Source organism: Lissotriton helveticus, chromosome 12 (genome assembly GCF_964261635.1).
Source record: "Lissotriton helveticus chromosome 12, aLisHel1.1, whole genome shotgun sequence".
Classification (NCBI taxonomy): Eukaryota; Metazoa; Chordata; class Amphibia; order Caudata; family Salamandridae; genus Lissotriton; species Lissotriton helveticus.
In genome coordinates this window covers 758,060,494-758,078,575 of record NC_136073.1, presented here as the reverse complement: position 1 = coordinate 758,078,575, position 18,082 = coordinate 758,060,494, and the positions used below count along the sequence as shown (strand labels likewise).

Below are 18,082 nucleotides of genomic sequence, written 5' to 3'. Positions count from 1 at the left end.
CTGTGCCTATCAGCACCTTGGACGTGCAATAACAAACAAAACAACCTGCAACATCTCATTATTGAAAATCTGGGCTAAGAATACTACAATAATTATTAGGACTATAAAATCGTAATTTTTTTTTGCAGTACACACATGAAGTTTGGCTCGTTCATGCTAAGGTGCTATTGTTGCATGATGACTAAACTGCTGAACATTCTAAGGCTGATAAAGCAGAAGGAAAGTGTTTAGCACCTAAAGAAAAAAAATGAAAAGCGTGTTAGGACCTTTGGACGTTAAAAATAGCTGCGCTTATTATAAGCTAATTTACATCTTCAACCTGAAATCATGAATCTTAGTACCCACTCATGACAAGGCACTCAGCAACTCAACACAGACGGTATCATTTGTGTAATCGTCATACCCTTAGTATCGTCAAGAACTAAAACAGAACGCAACTTCTCACCTTTGCTCTTTACCATTCATGCTCCACCCCTTCACTACTGGGAATCCAATATCCCAGCATTAAGCTGCACAAATTTAAGTTCTTATGTGTTCCCTGATTTTGATTACAATGTTCGACACACACCAGCTTGGAAGCCTTCCTCTGAAATTTCTCCTGAAATTAGCCACAAAAGATATATAGTGAATACTGCTTACTGCAGTTCACCACAGGCTTGCGCGATGGCATCATGAATGAGTTAATATGTAGTCCAGAAACTTGCTTCCCAGATTAAACCAACTGGGGTTCAAGACAGGGAAGCCTAAACATCATTAAGTTTGCTTAGTGATGAAATCAATGATGTCCAATGACATATCGGGTTTCCTTGCATACTAAAGAAGGTAATTCATGAGACAGGTGTTGGTCTTGCAAAGACATCCCACCAACCTCCGAGATGTGGCAGTACCACCAACTAGACAATGAAACTATGACACACACAGTTTCGGGGAGATGCCAAGTCAACGCTGGATAACAACTAGGAAACATTAAAATGTCAGACACTCTCTACCTTAACCCCTTCCATGCTGATGACGAGCTCAGCTCGTCATCAGCGTTACCTACCGTGTGCTGATGACGAGCTGAGCTCGTCATGTAACGCGGTAATCTGAAAAATGCCGCATACCGCGGGAAAAACGGCCGCACGCATGCGGTTAACAATTGGTTAGGTTATTGTATTTCTGTGAATAGCCATAACAGTATCATATAACAATAATAACAAATAATAAGAACAATCATCATAATAAGAATTACATTGACGACAATAATACGAACTGCAGCAATAGGAGGCCAAAAGTGTTGCACTGTGGCAAAAGTGCAACAAATGGCAGTCCACAGACCACACAGCAGACACTGAAATTACGGTACAACAGCTGAAAACCTGGAGTAACTAAATAAAACACATAAAAGAGTACTTTATTTTAAGAGAACAATGCCATATTTAAGCACTGTACTATACATTTGTGGCGTCTGATAACAAGCATGCTCGGCGGCTCTTCTAGCACAATTTTTTTAGTGAAGCACTGGTGAAAACTGTGATATTACTGTAGCTCACTGGATGACTGCATCTCTAGTCTCCCTTTGACTGCACGGACTGGGGGGTGGGGTTTATCAGGCATTAAATAGCCATTATCTAACAAATATCACTAACTGGCAACACATTTGCCCAGCAACCAGATATAGAACACACATTCCACTTTCCTTTGCATGGACTGCACTTTAATTGGTTTCCACAGTTATACCCTGGCCTTGACTCTGCATGGCTGTTTATTCCTGGGCCTCTTCCAAAAACTTTCTCAGCGACTCTGTACTGTCCCTAGAGAGCAAACTGAGCTTGGTTTCCTGCCGAAAGGGACTGTCACAGAATATTAGCGTAAAAAAAGTTTAACGGCGCTTGGTAGTGGATTCCAATGCTTAAAAATAAGAAATAAACAGTATGAATTTGCATACCGAGGTGTCGCTCCCCAAATCAAGTATTTCACCTGCGGTGCGCCTAAGGTGCCGGGGTTTGCAATTTACATTGCATATTTACAGCTGCCCTGGAGACCCCAAGATGGGCTTGAGCACGGACCCCACTGCAGCTTTTAATGGCGCCATCGACCACAGGTACAGGTCCTCGTGCAAAGCGCTAACTAAGGCACCTAAATGCTGCTCAAATGATAATATGGTTCTAATAATGTTGTTCCAGAATGACCTCTGACATCCACCAGTAAAGCACCAGTCGTGAAAGGTGGTACTGCACTTACCTATTAGATACCACTTAGAAAAAAAACTCATAATGCATTCCCACAGTGAGGCCATCTACTTACCACCGCAGGGTCATTACACTGATAGTAATGTTTCCAGTTAAGCCCTATAAGCGTGTGCCAAGTCATGCCTCTACTCATGAGGGGACATGGGTAATTAGGGGTGCATGCACGCTCCCCATTGTATATACCCCTCTGAGCAGGGAGAGGTTGCACGTCGGCCACCGAGAGGTAAACACACCACTGGTGATAGTAACCCCATCTAAGTATTATCGTTCAACACTAGGACCAATACACCGAGTCATAAAACTCCGTTTAACATCCTTTGGACACGTGAGTTGCAATCGCTAGTGCTGGGGCCCGGGAGTCCAGATGTGTGCAGGGGGCCACTTCACTGCCACGATTCCAATATTTTACTAACACAAGAGTTTGTGGCCTTATATTTCTACTTCCATTTAGGTCCAGTGGTTCCCTTGCTACACTACTGTGTCTGTACTCTTAGCAGGCATTACTTCGTGGTGGCGTGGGTGGCTGTTTTCTCTTTTAGTGAGGGTGGGGAATTCTAACAGATTCAGGCCGTGTCCTATAGATATTACAGTTTACATGTCAGGAGACCCTGTATGTATCTGGCATCTTCGCTTCCGCTGTAAACATAAGTCACGTGGCGGCCCCTTTGACGTCATCGCGCACCCGCAGCGTAACAGCTCGCGCTCCGCCGCGGAGTCATGGCGCCCGAGTACCTAAGCGGGGGCTGAGCGCGCGGAGCTCTGAATAGGAAACCCTCCACTGCACACCGCGCTACCTTGCAGTGACCTTGAGACCACAATAGACACTAATGATTTTATGGTCTTAAAAAGAAAGCGAAAAAGTCAAGCGGTTTACATGGAGCCGGCCTGCTGTTCATCAGCGTCTGATTGCACTTGCCACCCCCACCTCGAGCGGGCCTGTAAGTGCAGCGACTGAGGCAAGGTTACTGCGTTCGTTGGGGACGAAGGACCCGCTGGCTGCCTCCCTGCTCCCGAGAGACTCGCGGCTGAAGGAGAGCCATTGTGACTAACAGGCACAACTTCCACTAGAGAACATTAACAGCTCCTACACAGATGGCTGAAGCTTGAAATGCTTCACTGCCCGACCACAGAGGAGCTCAGCAGTCTGCCCACCTTCACAGCGTATGTCAATGGCTGAGCAGTGAGTGGCTGGAATTCAGGGCCTTCAAGACCACATCTCCTGCCTGCCACAAGGCCACGCCTTCAGCTGACAATGCCAATCGCATGCCCACAGCTCCTCTGCTTGTCCACATCTCCTGCCACAAGGCCAAGTCTTCTGCTGACAATGCCTATCGCATGCCCACAGCTCCTCTGCTTGTCCACATTTCCTGCCACAAGGCCACGTCTTCGGCTGACAATGCCAATCGCATGCCAACAGCTCATCTGCTTGTCCACATATCCTGCCACAAGGCCACGTCTTCGGCTAACAATGCCTATCGCATGTCCACAGCTCCTCTGCTTGTCCACATCTCCTGCCACAAGGCCACGCCTTCATCTGACAATGCCAATCGCATGCCCACAGCTCCTCTGCTTGTCCACATCTCCTGCCACAAGGCCACGTCTTCGGCTGACAATGCCACTCCCAGGCCCACAGCTCCTCTGCTTGTCCACAACTCCTGCTGTCCTGTACCACTTCTCTTGCAAGCAAATTACTTTCTCGTAGCCACCGTGCACCATCTCCCATGACCCTACCAAGACTCCTGATAATATGCCGCAGCTGCTACTACTACAGACACTACCTTCCCGCCACCAGACAACATGTTCTGCAAGCCCAGAGCACCCACAGACACAAGACCACAACTCCAGTCGCAATGCTGTTTCTCTGGACACATGCTCACGCCATCTACCAGACCACAATGCCTCCTGCCGCAAGAACCCACCTTCTGTCAAAATACACTTCTACTCACCGGATCACACAATCTGCTATTACATTGCTAAAAAAACAGGCACCGGCAACCTATCCATGTCGGAATTTAAGTTAGTCCTAAAAAATTCAAGTCCATTACTGAGTATGGAATCAGATATGGCTCCTTGCCTAACGGGCGATAGACGCACAATGGTATGCTCCTCCTGTAGCATGAAGAGAATGCAGCCGTATTTGAAATGGAATACAGATCATAAAGTTCAGCGTTTGGTACTTATTATCAGATGTGAATTGCTACCATTAAGATGAATCACAGAAGCTTCGAAAATAATTAGTTGAAATGAGCAGATATGCAATCTATGTTCTTACGGAATCCAAGATTTCAATCATGCGGTTTTTCTATGCCCTAAATCGCATATTACTTGTTTAAAATGTTAACGTTGTTATTCACAATGGTATCTTTAATGTTAATAAAGCAAGTGCACATTTGAAAAATCCAGCTAATTAATTTACTTGATTTAAAATTTTCAATTTATTTTAGCTGTTTTATAAACTTGTATTGACCATGAATTGATTTTTGATTCAATGTTATCTCTTACTGCTCATCAGTTGATGTTATTAGTCTTTTGATACCCATATTTTATCATGCTTTGCTGTAAGGAGTAAGGTTTTTTTAAATCATTTTCCAAAGCTATATTTTTCATCGATTGATCTCTGATTTCAAGATATTTTGTGTTGCCTATGAGCTGACTTTATAAGTTCTATGATATCCCACTGCAATTTGCTGCCGTAAGGAGCAAGGGAAATGTTTAGGAAATGTAAAGACTCGTTTGTATTAAAAATCTTTTTATAATTTCCTTGAGTAAGTTATTGAGCAAAGGGGAGATATTTGTTTTAACAAATGTGTTGTCTCAAAAATGGGACGAAAACAATAAAGGATTTTGTCCGGTGTCTTGCTAAAAAACACAGCTAAATCACTCACTATTTCAGCCACTTGAACCAATAATAAGATATTAGATCTTACCACTACATATGGTGTGTAACTCATATTTGCACGAGGAGGGCTATCCCAAGCACTTCAAACAGATGAGGTAGATGGTTTATTCTTGCTAGTGGGAGAGGCCATAATTGGTCTTAGAAACACTAAGTAAAACAAAAGTGTTCAGTGAAAGAGGAGTATAGTGACGTACGGATTCAAAAAATGTAAGATCCTCCGGAAGAGACGTGAGATGGACAAAATAGAGCAAACATCCTTTTCTTTACTGTCACTTTGAGTAAGTATACAGAAGCACACATGAGTTGAATATTAACAATAGCACAACATGATTGTTTATATTGCTGCATGCTTAGCTTTAAACAATAAAAAAGTTAAATTGTTTTAGCAGTCGCCTTGACAAACAATTCACATAAAAGCACTATATACATTTTGAGCACTTTACGTCAAAGCCAAAATTTTCTTTAAAAAAACACTCACTGGTGAAATTTAAAAAAATCATCGACGTCCAATGATTCCTACATTCAAAAGGTCTTTGGAAAAGGAATCACATTCCAGGTATAGAATCTATACTGACATTCTTTTAGTGCTATTTTATATTTGTACAATAGTGGATAACAAATATTACAATTGTTTAGTAACATTACAGAACACTATCCTTCCTACTGTTTTTTCACTCGGTTCAACAATATATATTATCTTACATATCATTATGTCGTTTAAGGGTAAGCATGATAGTCTTGAGTATATGCATTTTATATCTCGGCACAAAATTTAGCATGTAAAGATTACTATATTGATCTTATGTCTAGCTTTCCGATATTATTATTTTAACAGACATTAAAGAATAAATCCATTTCAAATCATACTACTAAAAACGAAACAGTCGACTGCAATTCTTATTAAGATGACATTACTGGTCTATGACAATTTAGCTTTTTCTGTCTGCCTACCAAGGATTGGGACTGCGAGCTGCATTACCTCGGACTGCTCTTCCCTGTGCCTGGGGCTTCGTTGGATGGCTTTTTCTGTCAGCCTGCCAAGGATTTGGGACTGCGAGCTGCATTACCCCGGACTGCTCTTCCTTTTACTTCTTGCGGAACCCGCTTCGCGGGTCCCGCTTCGTGCTGGACTGTCACTGGCCATTCTTTAAACGCTGGACTGAGGAGGAACCTTCCAAACGCCCAAACTCCATCTTGGGGCGTTTGTTGGTGCAGGGCTGCGAGCGAGGGTGGGCGCAGGACTACAAGTCCCAGGAGCGCCTGCCCGTCTCCATTGCCACCAGCTGAGACGCTCTCCCTGCAGGCTCCTCCCCAGCTCTCAGCGCTGTAAAAAACCCCGGTATCTGGGGCTTCATTGGATTGCTTTTTCTGTCTGCCTACCAAGGATTGGGACTGCGAGCTGCATTACCTCGGACTGCTCTTCCCTGTGCCTGGGGCTTCGTTGGATTGCTTTTTCTGTCTGCCTACCAAGGATTTGGGACTGCGAGCTGCATTACCCCGGACTGCTCTTCCTTTTACTTCTTGCGGAACCCGCTTCGCGGGTCCCGCTTCGTGCTGGACTGTCACTGGCCATTCTTTAAACGCTGGACTGAGGAGGAACCTTCCAAACGCCCAAACTCCATCTTGGGGCGTTTGTTGGTGCAGGGCTGCCAGCGAGGGTGGGCGCAGGACTACAAATCCCAGGAGCGCCTGCCCGTCTCCATTGCCACCAGCTGAGACGCTCTCCCTGCAGGCTCCTCCCCTCTTACGTACATCCTATAAACCTACCAGACTGGTCCCGCTGCGCTGGGCAGGCCTCTATATCCTTACTTTTTGCATCTTTGTTATGGTCTCCTCCTCTGGGTTGTAAGTTAAGCAACCACTTATTTCATGTATCGATTATATATACAGTTAGTTTTCCGCGCCATTCGTATTTTCACCAAATTGCTGTTTAGTATTTGTCGAGCATTTGTTATCTTTCTTTACACCCTGTCTCCCCCCTTCTAGTTTAGGAGTGATTATTTTTTTTTTTTTAACTATTCACTATGTCCACATGTAAAACACGAAGCCAGAGAGCGGGCAATGCAAAAACAAAAAAAGTTATTGGCACTCTAGATAACTTCATCTCGCGCACTAATTCTTTGATTGACCAGGGAATTTCACTTATGGAAAGGAGGGTTTCAATGGATCTTGTTCAAGCCAAAAGATCATCATTAGGCAATATTGCTTTAGTACGCTCCCCGATCCAAGGAATAAATAATTCTGCTCTTCTCCCCATCCAGCCAGTTGCTGACCCATTTCCTGTTATGTGCTCATCATCACTACCCACTGATCCCCCCTCTTTGAATATACCATCTACTGCTACCCCCATTTTGAATAACACAGTATCAACAGTGGTGGAAATCCATCGTGAGAATGAATCTCTACAAGTGGGTAGCTCGGAAACTTTTATGTCAGGTTTAAATACTTTGAACACTTTAACTGACACCCCTATCACAATTGTACAAGAGGCCAGGGGACCAAATGTTGGGGAGGGTAACCCGGGTGTTGGGATGGTAGAGGAAAGGATCCCTTTGGCTACCCATGATCATTCGGTGATTGATATGCTGGATTCCACCCCTCATTTACTATCATTGGGTGTTCCAGATGATACAACGCCTGATAGCAGTCTGGCTAGTATCCTGGACGCTAGTGGCAGCAATGATTCTTCAATTAACCCAGAGGGTGGGATTGACTCTTTATTGAATTCCATGTCCATCCTTATTAAATCTTTACTCTTGCCCTTAGAGACTAGACTTGCCAATATTGAACATCAACTTGAATCTATTCTCTCAACACAAGATTCCAAGAAGGTCAACCCGAGTCTGTCTACCACTGTCGCAACATCTTCCGTGTCTAATAAGGTGCCTATTATTAAAAACCCTCCCGCAGGGGCCACCACTGTACTTACAACTTGCCCGCCCAGTATTACACTACTGGCGAACAATACAAAAAGTACTAATAAACCCCCTACCTCTGTGTGTCCCTGTGTTGTGAAGGGTAAGGCTCCCAGTACCCCAGCTCTCATTATTCCACCACCTCAGCCCAGAAATCCCAACATACGCCGAAGCATCAATTTACCACCTGATGCCTGTCCATTTGTGGTTGTTTTGACTGGCATTCCTGAACTGGCCACCTCTGTTTCAGAGCCCTTCTGGGCAATTAAAAATAAAATTTGCCACTGGCTTGACAAAAATTATCCGCCACCCCCTGGACTAAACAAGAACATTCTTATGGTAGAGAGGGCCCCCTGGGTAGGTGGGAATAAGAAAAGTATAAAGGGTGATTGTGTCGTTATCACGTTTGAGGACCCACGACTGGTGGAATTCATTTGCTCCTTTCCTCCATGTGATAATAAGTCAGTGGTATCAGCCAAACCATTGTCATTTTTTATACCCAAGAGGTCCATCAGGATGCCAGGTGGAGCTGGCTGAGGCTGTCTAATAGAGGGTCAGGGAGAGGGAGTAATAGGAGGGAGATTTCTACCTACCAGATCCCCCAAAAGTGGGGGGGGTTGAAGAGGAAGGCTGGAATTTAGTTCCTGGGAAGATGGGGAGACATTGGATGGGTGATCCCCAGCCGAACGGAGAAGGGTGGGGTCCGCAGCTTAACCATCCTATATTTCCTTGCTATAATCGTTACAGTGGGCTAGAAGGGGTGGACTGACCATCATCTCAGTCCCCTGAAGTTCCTAATGAGAGAGGGGTGCTGACTTCCCTGGGCACGGGATCTATTAATAATAGCAGGGAGGTACCACTCAATCAAGTTAGTACCAGTTTAGACATAATAGTAAGGGAAATTGTTACTGTGACACCATCTAAAGACCTTTCATCATCCCTTTTCCCTATCAAAATCCTGTCTTGGAATATAGCAGGCCTAAAAAAAAATTTTGCTAACCCAGCTTGGAATAATTTTTTAAATGATTATCATATTTGTATGTTCCAAGAAACCTGGTGTGTCCGGCCAGAATATAAGAATGGATATTCCACATTCTTTGTTCCTGTCGTCTCAATGGGGAAGGGGCGTCCATCAGGAGGTTTACTCATTTGGGTTAGGATAGATTTGAATTGTGTCACTACTGTCAACCATGTCCCCTCAAATGATATTTTACATATTACTGTCAAAAGTCCGTCTGGCAACAATGTCTTGGAACTCTTTTGTGTTTATGCCAGAGGTTTACCGGGTGGTCAAACCTCACCCATATTGGAGTTGCTAGACAACAGGCTATCTTCCCTCCCCACCAATTCCACAATATTGGTGGGGGGTGATTTTAACTGTACCTTTGAGCCCCTGGATGAAGAGGATCTCTTGGGTTTATACAATGAAGTTGGGAACCAGTTTATACCATCTCTAACTCTGGCACCAATCAAGAAGTGGTCTGCACGAGCAATTCAGCTAAATGCCCTGGTTTCAGATCATGACTTACGGGCCCTAAATGGTCGTACTTTGTTCGGGCGCAATGACATTTAATCGAATAGGTAGCCCATCACGGATTGACTACATCCTTCTGGATGTTCGGTCTTGGGTTAACCTAGTGGATATGAAGGTCAGTCAAAGGACAGATAGCGACCACAATCCCCTATGTATGGGAATGTTCTGGGGAGACTAGTTCAGCAATAGAGTTCCCAAAGAGATGATTACCAAAGAAGTAGTTCCTTCTAATTGCAACCGTAGGCTTAAATGGAACGTAGTCAGGTGCGATGAAGAGATACTAGATAACATCAAGGTTCTAGTTCTGGCCGCTTTGAGTGACCTGTCATCAGTTACCCCAATAGTCCCCCATTCCCAGGGGCCTACTACAGCAGCCAAGTATATGAACCTAATAGGTGAGATTGGTATGTTTTTTATTAAAAAATCTAAGGGGCAGAAACTGATTAAACATACTCAAAGGAAGGGTAATCCCTGGTATACAGCCAATTGCAGAGAAAAGAGAAAAGCTATCTCCCTGGCCATAAAAAACAAGGACCCAACAGCTGCAAGACATGACTATCGCAAAAGTATTGCGACAGCCAAGAAGGAATGGGAAGAGGACCATTGGCAGGCGCTGAAAGATGCAGCGCATGGAAAAAACCCCACTGTGTTTTGGAAATTAATAAATACCCTTGATAGGCGAGGGGCTGAGCCTATTCCCAACCATATCACGGAGTGCCAATGGCATTCCCACTTTTCCAAGTTATACGGTGAAGGCAGTTTGGAAGATGTGTCAACATCTCCTGTACTGGGCATTGGCCGTTTGGTCCAATTAAATTGTGACAACATAGATGAGTTGTTCACGCCCCGCGAAGTTCAGGATGCAATCCACAAAATAATTCCGGGTAAGGCTCCTGGCCCCGATGGAATCCCAGGGGATTTACTGTTGTATGAGCCCATAGTCTGGGCTGATTTTATTGCTAAAATTATGAATCTTATCCAGTCCGGCCACCAAGTACCTGTTTCCTGGAAGGGCGCTGAAGTTATTACTATTTTTAAAAAGGGCGAAAGAGAGGACCCTGCCAACTACAGACCAATTAGTTTAATTGATACTATTCAAAAAGTAGTTGGCAGGGTCATTATAAATCGGACAGAGTGTTGGCTAGTGGAAGATAACATCTTGTCCCACTTCCAGGCAGGTTTTAGAAGCAACGTAGGAGCCATGGACCAGGTTTTTAGATTCTGTGCCGTTTTTTGGAAATCAGTGTCAATAGCCAGAGGGAGTCTTTACCTGGCCTTTATAGATTTAAAAACTGCATTTGATGTAATCCCCCGTGCCAAATTTTGGGAGGTTTTAATGGACATGGGATTCCCGTCCTATTTGTTACAATTCATAATCAAATTACATGAGGGTACTTTTGCTAGGATTCGGTGGGGGACTCAGGGGCAATTCACTAAGAGTATTCCTGTTAACAGAGGGGTGCGGCAGGGGTGTGTGATGGCCCCGACCCTGTTTTCTCTGTTCATAAATGGAGTGGTGAACTATCTGCGAGAAATACCGGCAGACGCTCCTATTATTGCCGGGGAGAAAACACCATCGCTCCTCTTCGCCGATGACACCCTTCTGTTATCTAAAACCCCCAAAGGCCTGCAAATCCTTCTTGATCGTTTTAGTGTTTTTTGTCAGGTTCGGGGACTAACGATAAATACCACTAAAACGAAATTAATGGTTATGACTGCTAAAAGAAATCATAGGAAGATTCATCTTTCCTTGAATGGATCACCTCTAGAGGTAGTGGAAGAGTTCGACTACCTCGGGGTTAGAATTAGTAATAAAATGAAATGGGAACCACACATGAGTAAAATGATTTTAAATCTTAACCTGATGCGTGCGGGCGGAATTCCGCTCGTACGCTGAGAATTTGTAAAGTGCATGTTACATGACGAGCTGGCTCGTCATGAGCGTGCGAGGAGGCTACCTCATGACGAGCCCAGCTCGTCGTCAGCGTCGAAGGGGTTAAAAGAGTATCCGGCACTATTTTAAAGAACCAGCGCCTTTCAGTGAGTAGACCAATAGCTCCAGCCCTGTCGGTCTACGAGGGAAAGGCGTTCGCATCAGCAGTTTATGGTTCAGAAATATGGGGCATTGAGAATACTAAAGCTCTTGTACTAGCCGAGAATACGTTTATGAGAAACTTGGTTTCGCTCCCAGTCTCAACCCCATTAAAACCATTATTTGCCGATCTGGGTAGGAGGTCCATTTGTGACATTGTCCAGCTTCGTCCTTTATTATTTTGGGTGCGCCTCAGGAGGACCCCGGAATTAGTTAATTATGCTCTAGTGTTTGATGAAATATTAAAACTAAATACCTCGGGTAAGATTAAGTGGCTAAATGTTTTAAAGCAGCTTACAGCTAGCGTGGGCTTAAGCGATGCTTGGGCTTCCCAATCTCCCCCACCGAAACAAACGGTAAAAAAACTTTATTGGGACTGGATAGAGGCTAAGGCTCTGCACAACCCAAACTGGGGCCAATTAACTGAGAATTTTTTATCCCACAAGCCCACCACAAAGTTAGAACCTTTCTTGGATTTTATCCAGATCCCCCGGGATAGGACTCTTTATCTGAAATTTATACATGGCACTCTCCCTCTTAAAAATGTTATGTCAAGGTGGGGTAGAAGGCGGGAAGAGGATAGGAAGTGTCCGGGTTGTTCTTGCCCTGAAGAATCTATAGGTCATTTTATCTTTGCCTGTAAAGCATATACTCAGGCTAGGAACAAATGGTTAAAGCCAGTTTTTAAGAATCTTGGAGTAAGGGATTATAAAACAGCCCTACGTATTATTACCTCCAATACCACTTGTATGGTTACGGTTTGTGGGGTTGCAAAGTTTTTATCATGTGCATGGATTACCAGGTTAAGGTTGTTGCAACTCATGTCTACAGTCAATATCTCCATATGATTTTTAAATGCATTTTTCCTATTCAGTTTTAAATAATTTTCTTTTGTAATGATGAAGTGGTTTTAATATATATGTATGTATTGTATGTTTGTACTTTTTATGATACATGTATCGAATAAAAGTATAATGAACTGAACTGTAAACCCAAAATTTGTAGTGCAGATGTGGACTATATAATTGCTATGAAGTATATGATGACTTATTTTCTGGACATTTCTGATTTTGGGCTCACATTAATACTCAAATTGTGTATTTGTGTACTCCAATATATATTTTGTAAAATGTGATACACCATATTGATTACTGACAGTAGTACTATGTAATGCAAGAGGGTAACACATCATCTTTATTAATCTTGCCTACTCTAGCCCATGATTCATCTCCTTGTTCTGCTATTGGTATCTTTATAAGGCTCTTAATTTCTTCTAGTTGTAACTTCATTCTCTACCTATTTAAGGAGCGCAGACTGACAGTCTTTAATAGGGGACGGGGCTCTGTGGATTTCCACTTCATAGCAATCATGCACTTCGCCAACAGCAGCACAAGATCTAAAGACTGACATTACCAGTCTCTAGACTTGAGAACTGCCCAGGAGGCAGCATTCAGGATTATGTATGACATTGTGATCTGTTATTCACCTCAACATCTCTGCAACTTGTGTCCAATAGTCAGCTATAACTGAGCATTCCTCAAATATATGCCAAAAACCAGCCCTGTCCCGTGTACATCTTTGGCAGTTTGCTGTTGCAGTGGGGCACATCTTATGTTGTACGGTTGGAGCCAAATATGCTCTGCGGAGGATGTTAAATTGAATATAGTTACAATGGCCATTCCATGAGACAGCATGAGGGCATGGTATTTTAGAACTCCATTCTTTATCACGGACACATTTACCCAGATCAATATTCACCCTATTTTTAGGGGGATGCGTGATCATGCATATCGTTCTGCAGGGCTCTATACATCCAAGTAGCAGAGTGTCCACTCTCAACCATTGTGTAGACAGTCTGTATGTGCTCAAGGACAGCCAATTCTGTATGTACAATGTTCCAGTTTGTTTTAAGTGCATTGATGAGTCCAATGTATATTAGGAATTGTTCCTTGTGTAAGCCAAAATTAATCATGAGGGATTTAAATTATAAAAGTTGTCCATTCACGAACAAAGAGCCTATTGCAAATATTCCTGCTTTGCCTCAAGTCTTTAATTTTGAAATAATAGCTAGGGCATATTGGGCTACTTCCAGAGTCTAACTTTTTCACTAATTTCTAGCAGTGCAATGCAACCCTCAACAATCTAGGTTACGAGGCAGCAGGTCTATGGTTACCATACAGCATATTTACTAATTTACCATGCTGTATGACATAAAGAAGCAATCCTGTTGCAGCAATGTTATGAGTAGAGAAATCGAACTTCCCCATGGAAAACCAAGTAATATCAACAATTCGACTCACTTACAAAGTATGCTCATAAAGCATCACTCATATGTTTCATCCAACTTGCAAGGATCTATGTCTAGATATATACCCCAAATCAAGATGTAGCGTTTGACACAATTTTATTTTTTGCAAAAAACTCTGATCTGCAGAGTATAGATGAAATCTTAATGCAAAAAGTCAATAAAATTCATGTATGGCATGCAATACAATGCCTAGCACAATACACACTAATGTTAAAATCCGGCAACAAAACTGCACACAATAAAAAAAAAAAATAATAATAATTAAAAACAGTTCAAACAGGGAACCCTTTCTTTGCACAGTTACACATGAGCTGTTGCATAAGTTGATCCAACGTATAACATCATGTTGAAAACACAGGTAGGATAAATATTTATTCCTACCCACGATTCCTTTAAGTTGGATTCAAGTGGACTGGCGTCTATGCGTTTCGGTGGTATGCGGATAAATTTAAAACCACCTTCTTCAGGACTATTAAAATTAGGGATTTATTCCCCCTCTGGGTAATAAATGTAACTTTTATATCACTGTGGCTGTGTTGTATCACAGCTTGAGACACGGCTGCTTGGATTGCCACTTATTGTCTCTCTCAACCACTGTTGTCCAAATGATAGTGATGGTGGTGATAAAAAAGCTTCTCCCGGTGTAAAACACCTAAGTTTATGGGGTAGATATCTCCTCTTAAATTCCACGGCAATTACTTGTTCTCTCCTTGGTACTGCCAACTCCTTGGTTCTGGACAATTTTTTTGATTTGCCAATATCCACCCAGAAGGTCAGATGGCACAAAGTTATATAATCCTGTCCTTTTAATCGGCGTCTCTGTGCAGCAGTGTTATGAACAGCTAACCAACACATCAACCACTAAAGCTGAGATGCCACATAATAAAGTGTGATATCTGAAGCCACCAATTCACACCTATCATAGGGCATTCAATTTAGCTAGTGCACATAGTCGCCTACCTTGACCGCTAACAGATCCCCTAAAATGCTGTCCAATTCCTTAAAAATTGCTTCCGGCACCTGCACTTGTAGGTTAACTAATTGGTATAGCACTCAAGACAGCTTTATCATCTTTGTGATACCGATCTGGCCTACAGGGGCTAATGGTAATTTCTTCCAAAAAGCAACCTGTGGTCTCAGGGTAGCAATAGCGGTGCATAGGCTGCCATCTAATACATCTTTATTAGCACCAAACACTTCAATTCCCAAATATCTAAACGTGCACAGTTCCCTTGTGATGTCACATGCCCTCCAGGGTAAATACAGGAGTTGGAGAATCTATACTGACCTTCTTTTAACTAAACCTCTTAATGGGCTGGTCGAAACATGAACAATAGAAACCAATTATCTGCCAAAAGAAAAGCAAATGTCGGGTGATGCTATGTGACAATAAATGTAATTTTTTGACTGCTGTAGCTCAATAACGGGAATAAGAATACTGTGAAAGGAGACCTGTGCGACATAAACCTATTCGAGAGACTTTCAGAATAAGCACAATTGTTAATTTTTATACAGTGCTTGATGCGAACGTTCACGGTTTCAAGACAATTTGGGAAGAAAGGCACATTCATGTAAAGTGATTGTTTAATCCTTCATCACATAGTTTGGCCAAGCAAGAGAAGTATGGAACAGAAATTCAGTGTCCCTGTCCCAGTCCCAGTGGTTGGTGTTTTTGGTTAATTCATATACCTTCATTTACAAGCCTTCTGAGGAGGCAGACTGCTTGAGAAGATCAGAGAGGAATCATCGAGTTGACCAAGGCCGCAGTCCAAAACAAAGTTATTTGTGACGATTCGAACTGTTGCCTGCTAGACATCTGACCATTGATGCTTCATTGCAAACAATATGGAGCCAGGTTGACCAGGAATAACAGACAAACCACAATTGGCTGATCGAATCCCTTCCACGAACAATATTCCTAAATTTTACACGTTGTCATACCAGCATACACTTTAATGCTCTGCGAGTTTTGGCTTTCTTAATGTATATCTCAACGTTACACACAGTGAATCCAAAATACGTCACTATTGCCTATACATTGGTAACATTCCAGCACAATTATTAGGAATTCATCAGATACAAAAGAACGGATAGTTCCCTCACATGGACAACTATATTGCTTACAGCAGGGAGAGTGTAAGCAATGCAAAAAACTGAAGTTTAGGAAACAAACTAACAAGTTCCCAATCAAATAGTAACAATCATTCTTAAGGCAGTTTGCACACTCCGTCCTCAGACTCCCCGAGTCACTCAATCCATCCGACTGATTGTACGCAATGTAGCAGAAAACAGAATCCTTCTCCTAAAATGTGAGGACGGAATTAGGGAACGTACATTAATTTAAATACTGAATAACCACACTGTCTGGCCCTTACACTGTAAAAATAAACTGTGGATTGATTTAGACATCAACTTCATATAAAACGAAATGCATAACATTGGAACTGCAGGTATTGGAGGAGACTGAGGGACTCCATGTACAACAGGTGATCTCAGGATGGATAATCCTCATCACGGCAATCATTCAAGCATTCCTGCCACTTTCTTTCCAAACGTGTTTGGAGAGGATTAAGAACTGCAATACTACTAATGTGAACAAATATGGGAAAAGTGTTGCTTGCAAACAATATCAATTTGTTCCTTGAACATTTGGTGAAAACCTATGTAATTCACAAAGCCTTGTTTGTGGACAATTTCCAAGAAGAAGGAAAAATCACGTTTTGCTTAATTATTTTTTAACTTTAAACCATGTAAACACGAAGGTATGTTGGGTCAATTATATACATTTTCACAATGCACTTGCGTATGTTTCACTCCGGCTCTTGTTTGACTGCGGACAATCTTTATTTTTGCAGCTCGGGCTGCGTTTCAAAGTTTCACTTCCTTCTGCCCACTGCTGCATGTCTTAGACTTTTGCATATCATCATCCTATTTGCATGGTGGGCTCATTGTTGCCATTCCTTCACAAACTATATCTAAACTTTAATAAGACGCAGGACTCTTTCCAATACCACCAATCATTGCCATTGCTCAGTTTGATACTAGAAGTGTTCTGAAACAAGTCTGGGACGACTGGATTGGAAAAACGACGATTCACCTGAACTTTCACTGCTTGACTGTACATCTATGCCAACAAATGCCTGCAAGTTAAGGACTTCACACCTGTAATTCATTTGCAGGCAGGACTAGAGCGGGTAGCCATAAATTTACTTTTTCAAACCCTTCTCAAAAGGGAAGACACATCCGGCAGTATCTTGCAACACTGGCCAGTTTTTAAGCTCTTCAGTCAAGGACATAGCAGGCATGGGAGGGCTGACTCCAAGATTGAAAGTATTGAAAGGAAATTATACATGTTACTTTAATATTTATAGCAAAACTGCATTCTGTTTATTAGAGATCAACTGACCCAATTCTAAATTATTACAGGGACATTCTGTATAATTTAGAAATGACAAAGCATGAGTTGCCCTGATCACCTCCTCTGTATATACATTACATAAAAAAGCTTTTCTAGAATTAGACACCATATAATTTCATATATTACAGGGTGAAAGTGAACTCCTGAGTGTGCCTCAAAGTTATTCAAAGTTGACTTCTTCTAAAATTTAGAAGTAGGGGAGAATGAGCTATTCGAGTCTGTCCTCCTCTACCACCCAACTCTGCAATGGACACAGCAGAACAACTAGTCTTTCTATTAGGTCTGTTGAAAAAGAGGAAAAGCTGATAAAGTAATTTCCTGCTCACCCCTTTTAAATGATTGATTCAAGGAAGCTTCTGGAATCACTTAGAAACCAATGAGGAGAAACTGTCCTCCTCCCTTGCCTGCTATGTAGTAGACTTTAAACAAGAACTAACCCTTGAAGGTCAATATCTTTATTATGACAACAGCAGAGCACGAAAGACAATTTGAGGAAAAACTGTGCTGCCTTATCTGGAGTACCCTTCCGGGCAAAGCTTAACCCCACCGCTGCTGCCGACGTTCAGGGGACGTCGCGTGCACTAGCGCGGAACGTTCAGCGCAGGCAAGGGGTTAACAACCTTACTTGTCGCAAGGAGGTCAGTCCTCCCCAACAGGTGTAAAAACTCATGAATTTGGTAGGTGG

The 18,082-nt window shown here is 42.6% G+C and overlaps 1 protein-coding gene across 5 annotated transcripts in view; it reads right to left on the bottom strand.

Moving 5' to 3' along the window:
• The window catches only part of MEF2D (myocyte enhancer factor 2D), a 449,440-nt gene that overhangs the window by 107,309 nt on the left and 324,049 nt on the right, over positions 1-18,082 (bottom strand). The window lies entirely within an intron of this gene.